The following is a 16,404-nucleotide window of genomic DNA, read 5'->3' as shown; positions in this document are numbered from 1 at the left end:
TGAACATGAAGGAATAAGAGATGAAACCATGTGCTAAATACAAAATACTGCGTTACAGTATCTAGTACTGTTATTCCAAAATTATGAGTAGCTCAGTATTTAGAGAAGGCAGTGAATAGAAAACCAGTGCAATGAAAACAACGATTTATACATAGTTTTATTTTATTTTTTTAAATGAGGAGTATGCTCTGAATTCCTGTCATGCTAGAACAAAATTAATTCCCTTTCAACAAGAACTATTTTGTTTTATTCTATTATATAGAATGTAGGAAATTTGCTAAAAGGTACAGCTTAAATTTGAAGACTTCATTCCCTCTTGTTTGAATTCATTATAGTAAATACAAGATGCTAGACTAACAGTGGAAACTGATTTCTTGTTGACGTACTGGTAGCTGCACTTCTGTAAACTCTCATTATTGAAGTTATTTGTCCAGGGTCTTTAAAAAAGCAGCAGCAGCAACAACAAAAACAGCTCATGACTCAGACAGTACTTACTAAAACAAGAAGCAAATAAAGCTGCCTTGATTACATTCATGAGGTAATTCAGTCGAACTATACTACAGGAAACCTGGAATACAATAGCTCAAATCTCAATGTAGTGGGATAATCAGGGTAGAGAATTTATTGTGGGGGCGATTCAAAATTGCATCAGAGAAATAATGATCCGTCCTTTAATTACTTTCCTTTGTAGTGAGCTTAAATCAATATCAACTGTTTGTTTTATTCAATCTCCTTTATTTTTCTTTTTTAAAGAAGACATTGCGTGACTATGTAAGTACAAGAACCAAGAGAAACTCATAAACATTTGGCAGGTAAGGTAGAAAGCACGATAAAAGTGACATACATTTGATCCCTGCAAAGAAAGCCTTGTGCTGTGGCAAAAACTTAACAGGCCATCGAGAATAAGAGTCACAATGAGATTATTATCTTTTCCCCCCATTTTTATTGAAAATATGGTAAAATTGTGATAAATATTTGAGAGTGGAGAAAGTTTGAGATTATGTATGGATTGGTGTTTCTAAGTGAATTTTCTGCGTGTCCCTTTGAATGCAGCTGTGTAGTGGAGTAACCTAATTAGTTGACACTTTTAATTTTTCTCTGGGCTCTCATTGTTAGTGCCAAGTGTTATTACTATTACTAATTTTTGCCAAGGAAAATGAGGAAATGAATATTAGCTTTTTAAAAACAAAGGATGCTCCAGAAGCAAACCCAAAGATCCCATCCCATGCCAAATTGGAAAGAACATATGGATGTGAAAGAAAACAACTTTGAGGGTGGCCTGTGTTGAGAGCACATCTTGTGATCTGCTAGGGACATTGCACCTGGTTCCCAACACGGATGCCACAGACAAATAAAAGCACATACTTCATTTGGATGTGGCATCATACTGAGGCAAAGACTCCTTTAAATTAGATTCCTTTGAATGCTTAAATTTATACATGACTTGAAAGGCAATCCAGAAACAGTCTAGGTGTTTATGCTAATGATACAAGGGACGTAATTCCTCCTTGGGATGGCAGGAATTGTGTCATAGACCTTCTTTAAAGATTGTGTCTCTGCACTGGGGAAGCCACTCTGTCACCAACAGTGGTGAAATAGCTCTGAAAAGAGTTATGCTGCCATGTTGCTAAATCATGTCGTCCTGCCTCCTCCCAGCCAATGCTAAAGTTACACAGGGGATTTGTCTCGTGAGTTTGTAGCCTCCGTCAACCAATCGGTAGGTAGTGTAGTGAAGAATTAAGATCATTGGCTCTGGGGAGAGCCAGTTTGGGATTGAGTCCTGGCTTTGCCACATATTAACTACGTGGCTTAACCACACTCTGTGCTTCAGTTTTCACATCACTGCCTTTCTCATTATGTTGTTAGGAAGATTAAATAAAATAATATAGCAAAAGTGCTAAAATAATAACTGGCATTTAGTAAGCACTCATTAAATTCAGGCATTATTGTTATTGCTATATAATAAAGACTATGAAATCATGTTTCATTTAAATACTCAGAGAATGAGATATTTTATAAATGATCAAGAATTAAATGGAAACTTCTTTTTGTCAAAATCCTTGTAAATATTACTGCAATTCTTATAGAAATGTATACTCATGACATTTCCTAAAACTAGTATAGTAAAAATAATGTAATATCTGATGATAATCCTGCAATGTCTCTGGATATCCTTCTGAACATTATTTATCATTGTAAAGAAATGAAACAGGTATAGGAATTTGGAATTAATATACTTGTACATTGACCCAAGTAATCCCCTTGAAGAATTAAAATTTTTTAAATATATATCTTATATGAGTTTTCCTTATACAATTTGCCTTTCAAAGCAGAAAACCAGACACAAATCCAACTGGATGGTTCCAGTTAGTTGATTATATTGCTCAATGAAATTTCACTGGTTTTCTAAAATTGTTCATACTTTCTTGAATATTCACATCCTTGGAATATGCGCTTTTGGATACATTTCTTAAAAACTGATACTTAAGTTGTTCTTGTTTGAGTATAAATTCCTGTATAAAAGATGGAGGCTTATAAGGCACAGCCAAGATATATATATTCAGAAATTTAAATACCTATTTGGTAAGTTAAATTTTCAACCAAAAAGCCAGATAAGTAACATTATAAGAAAGATGACATAACTATAGACCCATAGGATTTAAAAATGATAAGGGAACACTCTACACGATTCTTTGCTAACCTATTTGAAAAACTTCATGAAATATATAATTTTTCTAGGAAATTTATAAATTGTAAAAAAAAGGAAACAGGGAGAAGTTAAAACAACAAAGGAACAAATAATCACAAAAGTAATCAACAAAGTTGTCAAAGAATTGTTCCTTTTCCTGTGCCTCCCCTTAGGTCTTACAATAAATTTCTAGACAAACCTTTTAGAATAAATTATGTTTATGCTAATGAAATTACAGAGCACACATAACTATGGACATGGTAGTTCAATCATTACATGTGACTAGCAAAATCTACTACTAAAGCTTGACAAAGAGCAAGCAAATATAAAATTATAGGATACAAAATCATAAATAAACTCCATCAGGCCATTAAAAATAGCACATATTTTAGGAATACAGTGATCGTTCAACATTAGGAAATAGTGATTCTGTATAATTGAAGAGTTGTGGTTAAACCTAAGAACAAAGATCAAAGACAAAGACAGTACTTCTAGCCAATGAATTTTATACCCCTTTAAATAAGACCCAATAGATTAACTAAATACTCCTCTCTTATACGTCAGTCCTTAGTTTATTTTATTTTTTTGTGTCTTTTGGAACTTGATAAAAAACTAGGGAGCCTGCTGCTCTTCCTCTTTGTTTTAGGAGATAGTGTTAAAAACAAAATTCTTTCACAGGTACCAGCAATGTTCAAAATAAGCCCTTCAAACTCAACAGTCTTCCAATTGTGCCTCAAATAGAGAAGAGAAGGACTGTTAACTGAAGTTCTGTTGATTTTAATAAGGTTACAAGAGCAATCTTTACCACTCGCCATCTTATGTTTATGCAGCACTCTTTCCCTGAGTCCACGCTCAAGACTGAGAAGCTGTAGGCAGAGTCTCTGTGTTGAAATAAACTAACGTGGAGTTTGAAAATTCGCTTTTTACTCATATATGATAACAGAAAGTGTGGATTGACTTCCTTATCGCTTCAGAAGAATTCACCCCAAAAGAGAGCTACAGGGAAGAAGTCCCCTCTAGCGAATCCCTTTCTGTGATGCCCTTTAGTCACTCCCCTTGGCTCCCACTTCCATCTCCCGTGGCAGTTGCTCCCCTCTGTGTGGGCTCCTTGGAATAAGAGTTGACAAAGCGCTTCCCTTAAGCCAAATCTTCTGTAGGGTAGGGTCACCACTGTTCCTCACTTCCTCATACACTAAGGACTGCCAGAACCCTCTGGGAGTATGACAGCAACACAGGAAGAGAGCCATCCTAACTGTGCTGAACCCACCAGAACCATATATTACTTACAAAGAATGTCTGTAGTCTTACAAGTTGCTTGGGGAAGTAGCTCTACATGGTATTATGGGGTATCACTCATTTAACAGCTTTTTAATACTCATTTATGACGCCCAAAGGCATATTATAGATTCCCTAACTCTCTTTTAGCTTGAGGTGAGCTTTTATATTCCCCAAGAATATTCCTCCAAGAGAAAGGCAAGTGGTAGACATCAGGTAACTAGAGTATTTGGCAAACAAGCCACATTCCTTTTCAGACATTCCTCCTAGGGCACAGGAACAACAAGTACTCAAAGCATAAGACAAGTCACCAGGTACCCATAGTTCCATAGGACAGGTATGCAAAATAAATTCTTTACATGCTCTTCACAACTGTGTGCACATGCACACATGTACCCTGCAGCGTTTGCCTGTGTGTGTGTGTGTGTATCTGTGTGTGTAGGTATTGTGGTAAATCCCTGAAAACCATTTACTCTCTCTCCTCCAATACAGTTATAACTAGATCCCAAAACTAAGTCTGAGGTTTACATCTGCAATCTAAGGTACAAGCAGGATAATAAATGTAGAGTATGGGGACAAGAGGCCACAGAGTCTACAGAAAAAGCACTGGGCTGAGCTCTAAAAGAGGTTTAGTGTCTGTGTCGTGGATGTAATTCTGACGTTGATGATTCAGTTTGCTTATCGAGAAAGCAGAAGTGACAACCTACATCCAGTCGGGTCACAAATGCACTGTCTTCCAATATGTAGAGGAAATGTGCTGTCTATTTTTTCTTGTATCTGATCTGATTTCCTTCATAAGTACCTCCAATGCCAGGTAGTATATGGTATTATAGACCAATTTAGTAAGTTTTTTGTGATTTAATAATTTAAACAGTCTCGTTAGATAAATTCTCATACTCAGATAAAATGCATAGACGCTCTTTTCCTGACTCTGCTCCCCTCAAGAGGACACTTAGGGAAGAGTGGCTCAAGTGATGTCATGGTGGTAGAGGAAAGACCAGATCCGTAGTCGCGCTGGGCTGTGACTGAACTGGAGACAGAAGTTGACTGACCAGCCCTGTCTGTGTGTCACCCCCTGCATAGTCCGGGGGTGTCTGCTGTTGAGGTCTGATGCATATGTATCTTGTGGGCTGGTCTCTCAGGTTGACAAGGCTTGGTCATGGTCTTGAAGACATGGCTCTCCTCACCTCCTTTATGGTAGGGTTGTGACTCCAAACTTGTCCCTGTCAATTTTTCAACACTTGGCTTTGGCATCACTTTGCTCCCCATCCCCCACTTTCCCTCAGGACAACACCAATGAAAGTTCTTCATCTCGACTACCAGGTAACTGCATCCCACCCCCACTCTGAGGACATGTGGGAACTTTGGGGTTCTGTATATTCTACTTGTAACTTGAAGCTAACTTATGTGTATACAAGCTGTGCCCCAAGATTAAAACGACAGCCTGCAAGAAGATTTCCTCTAAGCATCTTAAATGGGAAGCTTGGCAGAAGCCCTTCTGTTCTAATTGTTTTCCTCAGTATATTTCAGTTGCTTTTCCTTATCTCTTGAACTTCAGTCAAGAGAGGGGGCATCAGAATAGTTTGACTCTCACTCACTTGATTTCTTCTTGCTCTTTCCATTTTTCTCACAATATTGCACTAGAAAAGGAAGGTATACCTTTCCCGCTTCCTGTAATGACAATTAAATGTAAACAGGTAGGCTCAAAATAATAGAAGCCTAAAAAGACCTGGATTAGCTAAAGTCATTTGGAGAAAGAATAACTGGACGCATCACACTTTCTGATTTCAAACTATATCACAAAGTTACAGTAATCAAAACAGCATGGTACTGGCATAGAAACAGACCAATGGAACAGAATGGAGAGCTCAGAAATAAACCTATGTATATGTGGTCAACTGATCTTCAACCAGGGTATGAGAATACACAATGAGGAAAGGATTGTTTCCTCAATAAATGATGCTGAAAAACCTGGATACCCACATGCAAAAGAATGAAATTGGACCCTTTTCTTATACCATACATAAAAATTAACTTGCAGTGGATTAAATACTTAAATGTAAGACATGAGCCATAAAACTCCCAAGAGGAAAACATAGGGAAAAAGGTTCTTGACATTGGTCTTGGCAGTGATCTTGTGGATGTGACACCAACAGCACAGCAAACAAAAGCAAAAGTAAACAAGTGGGACTATATCAAACTAAAAAGCTTCTGCACAGCAAAAGAAACAATTTAAAAAGTCAAAAGGCAACATAGTGAATGGGGAAAAAATATTTGCAAACTGTATATCCGATAAGGGGTTGATAACCAAACTATAACAGGAACTGAAACAACTTAATAGCCAAAAAACAGATAACCTGATTTTTAAAATAGGCAAAGAGCCTGAAAAGACAGTTTTGAAAGAAAATATACAAATGACCAACAGGTACGAAGTCTGAAAATTAAGTTTGTAAACTTGTTGCAATGATGTTTAAACTTTTTTTTTTATATCAGAGGGATTATTCATTATGAATTTGTACCAACTGGACAAACAGATAACCAAGTTTACTATTTGGAAGTGCTGAAAAGGCTGCATGAAAAAGTTAGACGACCTGAACTTTTCACCAACAATTCATGGCTCTTACATCACGACAATGCACCAGGTCACACGGCACTGTCTGTGAGGGAGTTTTTAGCCGGTAAACAAATAACTGTATTGGAATACCCTCCCTACTCACCTGATCTGGCCCCCAGTGACTTCTTTCTTTACCCAAAGATAAAGGAAATATTGAAAGGAAGACATTTTGATGACATTCAGGACATCAAGGGTAATACAATGACACCTCTGAAGGCCATTCCAGAAAAAGAGTTCCAAAATTGCTTTGAAGGGTGGACTAGGTGCTGGCGTCAGTGCATAGCTTCCCAAGGGGAGTACTTCGAAGGTGACCATAGTGATATTCAGCAATGAGGTATGCAGCACTTTTTCTAGGATGAGTTAGTGAATTTAATTGTCCAACTTCATGTATGTAAAGGTGCTCGACATCACTAATCATTAGGAAAATGCAAATCAGAACCACAATGAAATATTATCACACACACCTGTTACATGGCTGTTACCAAAAGGATAAGAGATAGCAAGTTGGTGAGAATATGGAAGAAAGAAAGCCCTTGTATGCTATTGATAGGAATATAAATGGTACAGCCATATGGGAAACAGTGTGGAGATTCCTCAAAAAATTAAAAGTAACACTATGATGTGATCCAGCAATTTCACCTCTGGGTATATCTCCAAAGGAAATGACATCACTATCTCAAAGAGATATCTAAACTCCCATATTCATTGCAGCATTATTCACAATAACCAAGATATGGAAACAAAGTCTATTGATGAATGGATAGTGAAACTGTGGTATATACGTATAATGGAATACTATTCAGCCATAAAAAAGGAAATCCTGCCATTTGTGACAAGATAGGTGAACCTGGAGGACATTATGCTAAGTGAAATAAAGCAGACACATTTATATGTGGACTCTAAAGAGGTCAAATGTATAGAACCATAGAGCAGAACAGTGGTGGCCAAGGGCTGGGGGCTGGAGGAAATGGGGAGATGCTGGTCAAAGAATAGAAACTTTCAGCTGTAAGGTAAGTTCTGAGGATCTAATGTCCAAAATGATGATTATAGTTAATAATCAGGTATTGTATACTTGAAATTTGTTAAAAGAGTAAATCTTAAATGCTGCCACCAATATACAAACACACACAAAAGGTTACAGTGTGGGGTGATGAGTATTTTAATTAACTTGATTGTGGTGTTCATTTCACAATGCATATGTCTATTAAATCATCATGTACATGTTAAATATATATAAGTTTTACTTGTTATTTATACCTCAGTAAAGCTGGAAATTAGAAGCTATTTTCTTCCATATATCCATTCCAGTGTTTTAGTTTTATTTTGATACATAATAAATTGCCTTAAAACTTAGAAGCTTACAACACTTGTTTTTATTGTATTTCATGATTTTTTGGATTCAGAATTTGGGAAAAGCCCTGCTGGGCAGTTCTTCCTCTACATGATGTTATCTGGGGTAGTTCAACTGGGGCTGGAGGATAACCTAGGAAAATTTACACAGATGGCTGACAAGTTGAAACTAGTTTTTAGGGGTCTCTCTGCAAGCAAGGCTCCTTAGGCTTCCTAACACTATGGCGTTTGAGTTCTAAGAAACCTCTATGGCAGCTTCAGGGGAATCTCAGAATGACACTTCATATTGCTAAACAGTTAAGTCGATAAGGTTAGCCCAGATTCAAAGGAGTTGGGGAAAGGACTCTTACCTCTTGAGGGGGCATGGCGTGTGCATATGGGTAGGGAAGGAATGACAGTGGTCATATTGAGAAATAAGCTACCATATGCTCCATGCAGCCATTCAGAGACTCAGTCTGGCAGTTGCTCAGCCATGTAGTTTACAGGGTCATCTTGGGCGTTTTCTGTATCCCAGAGATCTAGAAGAAGGAGGGAGTACATGTCAGACATCTTTTAACCTGGCCTAGAAGTGACACGTGAGCACTGCAGTTTACATGCCATTGGCTAGAATTTAGCCACATGGTCGCACCTGACTGTAGGAAGCCTGGAAATGTAGCCCCTCAGTGGACCCAGGAAAAGGGAGGGCTCAGAGGTACTGGTGAGCAGGGGTGCCACACACTGTAATCAGGTCAGCCAGGCCTCGCTGTCGAGAGTATGCAGCAGGAGCTCAGATGATTAGAAAGCTCTATCTTTCCTGGCAGTGACTGACTTTCAAGCCCATTTTCTCACAATTAGTTTTTTTCAAAAATCTGTTTTGCCACTCAAAGCCGAGTGCTTGTCCTGAGGCAGCCTGCCACAGTAAATGGGAAACTATAGCAACAAGATTTACAGAGTACGGAAATACATTTGAAAAGACTTAAAAAGTTTTCCTGTCTTTATCATGTATGTTTTATATCAGGATCTCTTTAAACTAAAATAAAATCATACACATTGTTTATAAAATAACTGCACACATCAGAATTTTGTTGGTTTGACAGGAAAATGTAGAATGAAGCTTTTATTTCAAAAACGGGTTTGCTCTTGAATATCAATATTAGATTCATCTCTGAATGCTCCTCAGATACCCTAGAAGATAGAGAAGGCATCATGTTCATCTTTGCATCATATGCACTTAGAGGGCTCTCCCTCCCTAGAGCATTAGTTATTTATACAACAAATATTTATTGAGCATCTACTATATTCTGTGCACTTTTTAAAATTCTGGGTGTCCCTCAGGAATGACCAACTCCTTTTGTTCATGGAGGCTACATTCTATTATGTTACTTCCATTCTGGTGGGTTTATACTCCAGTAATTAGCCCGGTCTTCAAATTTATAAATACTTGCAGAATTAGTAGGAATTGAATTATTGTAAAATAAAACACAAGGAGATTTTAAACTATTTGAACTTCTAGAAAAAAAGGAGCATGTGGAATCTGATCAAATAAAATTTGTAAAAACGAAAAGGTGAAAACACTTAGCACTTACTAATTATGCATTCAGTATTTATTGCTATAATTAATAGCTATCAGAATTACGAAAATACCCCCAGAATGAGCTCACTTCTTCCACGCAGTTGCTACTCAATAACAAATTATAGTTGTTAGTAAAAGGTAGAGTGTACCACTGAAATGAATACAAGCATATTCTAGGGGAAAATATTTCAAACTTTCTAATTTTAAAAACGGTGAAATATAGACTTCAAAATTATTTTGGTAATTTAGATAATTTCCAGGAAAGTTTTAATAGCTTTATGTACTTAATTACACCGATGGTTGTAACTGCTTTTGTAATCAAGCAATTGTTTTGAGAACGTGAATACCAGCCAAGTTGAACAACAATAATAAAATCAGCCTGTAACTCTGTAGAGCATTTTTAACTCTGTTCTATACATTCATATTCATCTTCTCATTTTATTTAGCCACTAAGCAATTTTTAGGCAAAATAAAGCAACCATAAATGAACTCAGATAATACTGGTTTGCAGATTGAACTATGGAAAATGAACAATTGGAAAATTAACATTGGGACACTCAGTATTATTCCATCATTGAATTACTGGGTCACCTTGAGCAGGTTTTTTAACTGTCTTCTCCTTAATCATTTACCCTTTGTTAGATGGGAAAACTTCCTCCATGGTTTTACAAAGATTAGATAATAACTATAGAGTAATTTCTGGAAAAAAGCTCTTGGCAGAAGTGCAGCTGGGATAGATAATAGTTTATCATTAACTAGCAAAATGGAATCAAACTCCAAGTCATGGGAAACAGTGAGGGCTGAGAGGTCCAGAGCATTGCATTGTGTGCAATAGGTGTGAATCAGTAAATATTAGGATGAACAAAGAGAATGTGACGCACGACACTGGCCCGAACTTCTTGCCACAGACACATCTCCTACGTAAACCTGATGCATGAGTCCTGTGGTAACCATACAGTAAGAAAACACTTGAAACTGTGCTTTCAAGCATAAGCACTTAAACTTCTTTGGGAAACAGATTAACTAAATGCACTTGTCAGAAAATGGAAGGTTTATTAACAAATTACTTATCCTACTTCTAGCCATTATTTCCAAGACCAATCAACAGCCCCAGATGGAGCTGTTGAGAACAATGCATAGCAGAGAATTCTGTACTTCAGCTCTGGAAAATTTGTCTCTGTAGTGGGTAAATCTCCAGTGTGATTTTTCCAATAGCAGCCTTTGAAGAAAGAGTAGCTTAGCTCCCTTGAAGGAGATGAAGTCATTGAATCAGAAACAAGCTGGGGACATCTGACCTGAAAGTGAACTTAGGTTAGGGAGAAAAACTGTAGATTAGATCACCTGTCTGAGAGCCAACCAGGAAGTCTCCATAGAAAAAATGAAGATATGATATTATTATTATAGGGCCAGTATATTAATTGGCTTTTGTATTTATTCCAAGATAATCCCAACGAAAACATGGTAGTATCCCAACAAGTCAGAATCCTGGGATGGTTAGTGGATACAGGTGTGTGTTGTAGGCGTGTTTTATAAAAGCGCCATGTGATTGTGTTCTTATTTAAAGATACTGGCCCACTTCCCTCTTAAAGGAATCCTATTGTGAATTCTTTTGTAAAGAGTAGAAACTTTTGGCAAGGCAAGAATTACCAACAAATTGACTTTTTAAAAATGTAATATTTATTTAAGGTGTGGTATACACTAATGAGTAATAAGAAGCCCTCTATGTAGGCAAATTTAGTTAATAAATATATATTGAACGCCTACTACATGTAAGGCATTGTGTTTGATTTGCAAAGTGGAAAAGAATGAATCAGACATCACCTCTCATTGAGCTCACAGTTTAATGTGGAAGATTGTCTCTATAAAATTAATTGTGTGAGATGGAACAATACGGTTTTTGTTTGTTTATTTATTTATTTATTTATTTTTGAGAAACTGTAAAATCATGAAAAGAATGCTAATGGGTAGAACTGAGAAATATTTCCTGCAGTAGAAATTTGAGGTGGACCCTAAAGAATGAGTAGGATTTTTAATAAAAGAAGGGAGAAAGGGTAGCTAAGGCAAAACAAAAAAATCAGTACTAGCCAAACGAAGTAGTCTGAAAGCCCACTGTGTATTCTAAACTTGAGGAGTTGTCCAGGTGATAAAAGTAGGTGATACAACTCTGTGTTCGGATGTGCAAAGTCGGGGCTATGCCCACCTTCATGAGGTGCTGTTACTTCCCTTTACTACATGGATAAAGGAGGAGCATTACATGTCCTTGAGCATTGGAATGGCCTCGTTAGATTTGTGCTTTTAAAAGGATTGAATGGAAGTGTGGTGAATGAATTGCAAAATAGAGAGTTGGTGACCAGAGTAAATGAAGTATTTATTAGGTTAATTGGATAATGTACATGAAAACACCAAGTAAATTTATAAAGAACCACACTGAGTGTAAATTGCTACTGTTATTGTTATGGTCCAGGAAAGAAATGATGATTACCGAAGTCATGGAAGTGTCAAAGGCATTGGGAAAAAGCAAATATTTGAGATACAAGGACGGACAATTAAGTTTGCGAACTCATCCTAGTTGCGACATACTTCATTGCTGAATATCTCTACAGTCACCTTCAAAGTACTCCCCTTGGGAAGGTATGCACCGATGCCAGCGCCTAGTCTATCCTTCAAAGCAATGTCAGAACTCTTTTTCTGGAATGGCCCTCAGAGGTGTCATCATATTACCCTTGATGTCCTGAATGTCATCAAAATGTCTTCCTTTCAATATTTCCTTTATCTTTGGGTAAAGAAAGAAGTCATTGGGAGCCAGATCAGGTGAGTAGGGAGGGTGTTCTCATACAATCATTTGTTTACTGACTAAAAACTCCCTCACAGACAGTGCCGTGTGAGCTGGTGCATTGTCGTGATGCGAGAGCCATGAATTGTTAGTGAAAAGTTCAGGTCATCTAACTTTTTCGTGCAGCCTTTTCAGCACTTCCAAATAGTAAACTTGGTTAACTCTTTGTTCAGTTGGTACAATTCATAATGAGTAATCCCTCTGATATCAAAAAAAGTCAACAACATCATTTCAACAAGTTCGCAAACTTAAATGTCAGACCTCATGTTAACAAAAGTGAATATTTGTTGAGCAGATACTATGTTCAGGCCTGTTCTAAGTGCATTGCATGCGTTATTTCATTTAATCTAATCCTTCAGTCCTTTAAAAGTCATCCACTTTAAAGATCTGGGAACTGAGCAAAGAGAGATTAATTAGCTTTCCCAGAGGTCACATACTGGTAAATGGTGAAGTCAGGAAGAAGAATCAGGCAGCCTGGCTCTAGATGTACTCCTAGGCGTAACTGCACAGGAGGTGATGAATTTTAGATAGCGAGTAAGGGATAGGGGGAATCAAAAATGGTCTTTAGTGGCTGTTCTCCAAGTATCTTTTGTAATCACAAGTTTTTCAGAATGTTAATAGATGCCATACACAAAAGGGGTCCAACATTAATAAAATATTGGGATAAACAAAACAAACATTCTTCTACTGCAGGGAGACCTAAGAGCCTTTAGAAGTTTAATTTTCATTGCAGATCTCCAAGAAAGCATGATATAGTATATAGAATTTCTAAGACTTAGTTAACCGTAAATCTCTTTTTTAATTGAAGCCTTTTGGGGACTAGTGTTCCTGGAACACAATCTGGAAAATGCTGTCGTACAGGTTCTGCTTTGGGCACCAGATGCAAGAGCAAGTGTTGTAGATAAAATGGTGACTTTGGTTTGGACGTTGTGAATGTCAGGTGCCTAATGGGGATATGCATAATACAATGCTGTAGATTTGGGTTTTGAAAGATAGGTCAGAACTGGAGATGTAGACATGCAGATCCCTCATATGTGGGTGACAGTAAAGACAAGCTTAGTGGCAATGGCTGAGCTCACTAAAGGGAAGAGTGAAAGAGAAGACCAGAAAAACATATTGGGTGCTGCCTACATGCAATGACAGTTATTATTTAAATTTGACCATATGTTGTTAAATTATTTTTAATGGCAAATGGTCTGTTAAATTGCAGTATATCCATATGTATAATTTAAGCCGAAGGTATTCTTTTAAAAATCTGTTTCTTCAGTAGAGGTATGAATTTCTTTCTTCCTTCCTTTCTCTCTTTCTTTTTTTTATAAATTTTATTGGGGAATATTAGGGAGCAGTGTGTTTCTCCAGGGCCCATCATCTCCAAGTTGTTGTCTTTCAGTCTTACTGTGGAGGGCGCAGCTCAGCTCCAAGTCCAGTTGCCGTTTTCCATCTTTAGTTGCAGGGGGTGCAGCCCATCATCCCTTGTGGGAATTGAACCGGCAACAAGGTTTGGGAGCTCTCGCTCTAACCAGCTGAGCCATCCAGCTGCCCCTCTAGAAGCTCAGCTTCTGGCTGCTCATTGTCTTCAATCTAGTTGTGGAGGGCGCAGCTTACTGACCCATGTGGGGATCGAACCGGCAGCTCTAACCAACTGAGCCATCCAGCTGCCCCTGAATTTCTTAATTTGTAAAAACATTGATCTGGTTGATCTCTCTCTCCTTGGGAGAGATGGTCTTTAATTTGAACACAGCATAGCTTAACCATAAGTGCAGTGATAATGGACCTGTGTGACAAATGTCAATCGTCCATCTGACTGCCTTATATAAATTTAAGGAAATAGTATTATTTTCCAAGTTTGAGTTTTAAATAAGGTCTCCTATTCATTTAACGCATAGCAACAGAGATTCTTTCAAACCAAATAGTTCCAGAAGGATCTATTTTAGCAGCAACATCTGTGAACCATTCTAAAGGCTTGCAATAAAAAATAATATCATATAATATCTGACCAGAAAAAACAAATGCCAAATTGGATTCCTCCCTGGAAAATGAACTTCAAATTGTGTTTTAAACCTACAGACTTTTAAGGGAAAATGTCTAAAAAAAAAATCATATTTAATTCATTGAAAGACAGATAATTTCAGGCAAATACACAATTGAATCCTTGATTTCAACACGTTGAGGACATGTTTCCAGTGTCAAGGCCAATATTAACCTAAAAAGAGATAGAACCAAGAAGAGGGAAGTTTAGTAGTTTTCGTTTTGTTTTTTTATTCTTCTAACCCCTCCCCAGTTCATCGCATACACTTTTGCTAGATAGACATACCTAAACTAAAGCACAGCTCTTGGTCCTATAGTTTCTCTGCTCAAAAAATCTTAGTGGTTCTCTACCATGTAGCTATTGAGGTCCAGCACCATAGACACATCCGGGACCTGTAGGCCCAGGCCTTTTACAGCTTCCTGGTCTGATTTCCTATTGTTCTACCTCTTACATAGAAGATTCCAGCCAACTCTACTGCTTGTTTATCACATACAAACCCTGTATTCCTCCTTCTGCTCCTTTGCATGTGTTTCCCCTTCTTAGATTACTTTCTCACCTCACCAACTCCAGCTAGGGGTAAATGTCCTCTCTCATCTCTTATACTATTTCATATAGAATGCTAACGCACTTAACCACTTTCCAGTTTGTATTTTTGCTACATAGAAAGGCCACATGGTATGGTGGTAAGATTTGTGCAGCCTGGGGGTCAGCCAGACACTGGATTCAAATACATTTTTGTTTTATTAGATAACGGCCTTTGGCAATTCTCTTAACCTGGCTGATCCTCAACCTCCTTATCTGAAAAATGGAGATAAAATTTCACGTGTAAGATTCTTCAGCACTCTGTTTGGCACAGATATTGATATATATTAATTCCATTTTCAGTAGATCTTCATAGTATTTTTGCTTTCTGAGTGGGTACATACCATCTCCACTAAAAAGACTGTCGAATCAGAGAAAAATTACCTACTTCATTAGGTTGTTAAAAGAATAAAGAGATAATGAATATAAAACATAGCATAGTTTCTGGCGTAGAATAACCATAATAAATGGAGCTCTATTATGATTATTATGATTTAGGTGTATAAATGTCAGTAATAATGGCTTGTGTGCAGTTTATCTTTGAATTTCTGCCAGTGCTTAGCAAATAGTTGGTGCTCAACGATTATTCCTGGAATGTATACTTCCATATGGTTGGGATCGGTTCTAGGAAGTAAGAAATAATAATTTGCGCAAACCGAAGAGAGGTCTACTTCGTAGTTTCTGGAATTAAGTTGCATAAGCGTTTGGTTAAATTTGGTACCTAATTCAACACTTAAAAGCATAAAGAGCAGAGCTCAATAGAAAAAATTTTTTAATTTCCTTTTTTAAAAAATGTGATTATAAAAAGCACAAATAACATAAAATTTACCACTTTAACCATTTAAAAAATCCACAGTTCTGTAGTATTAAGTATATTCACATTGTTGTGAATTTCCAGAACTTTTCCTTCTTGCAAATCTAAAACTCTATACCTATTAAACAACTCGCCTTTTCCTCTTGCCCCTAGCCCCTGATAACTACCATTCTACTTTTTGTTTCTAAGGAGAAAACATTTTTGAAAGGAAAGAAAAAGAGAAGAATTCTATCATGAGTACCTCACCCATTGATTATCAAAGAAGGTGGAAAAACAAGAAAAATAATAACATAGAGAGATGTCCCTAGCACAGCGAGCCTGTCACATGCCAAGTTAATTGTGACTGAAATTTGGAGCAGGCTGGTCTTTGGCTAGGAAGCCAGGGATGATTATCAAGTCCCGCCTGGAAAGCCAGAGGTGGAGTAGTGCAGCATGGCCAGAATCAGTTTCTGAACAAACGAAGGCCAAGAGCTGAATTAGGGGAGGTACCAGAACTACAGTCAGAGGACAAGCATGAGACACCAAGAAGAGACAGGGAGGAAATGAGGAGATGGAGAGGAGAAAAGCAATAAACTTAATTGCTGTGGGTGGATTTGACTGTCTTGAGCATCTCTTAAAAGGCTAAGCCTGGGCCTCCTGGGCAATTCTGTGAGGGGTCTTATGGCA

Source organism: Rhinolophus ferrumequinum, chromosome 4 (assembly GCF_004115265.2).
Source record: "Rhinolophus ferrumequinum isolate MPI-CBG mRhiFer1 chromosome 4, mRhiFer1_v1.p, whole genome shotgun sequence".
NCBI classification, from domain to species: domain Eukaryota; kingdom Metazoa; phylum Chordata; class Mammalia; order Chiroptera; family Rhinolophidae; genus Rhinolophus; species Rhinolophus ferrumequinum.
This window is presented reverse-complemented; position numbering follows the sequence as displayed.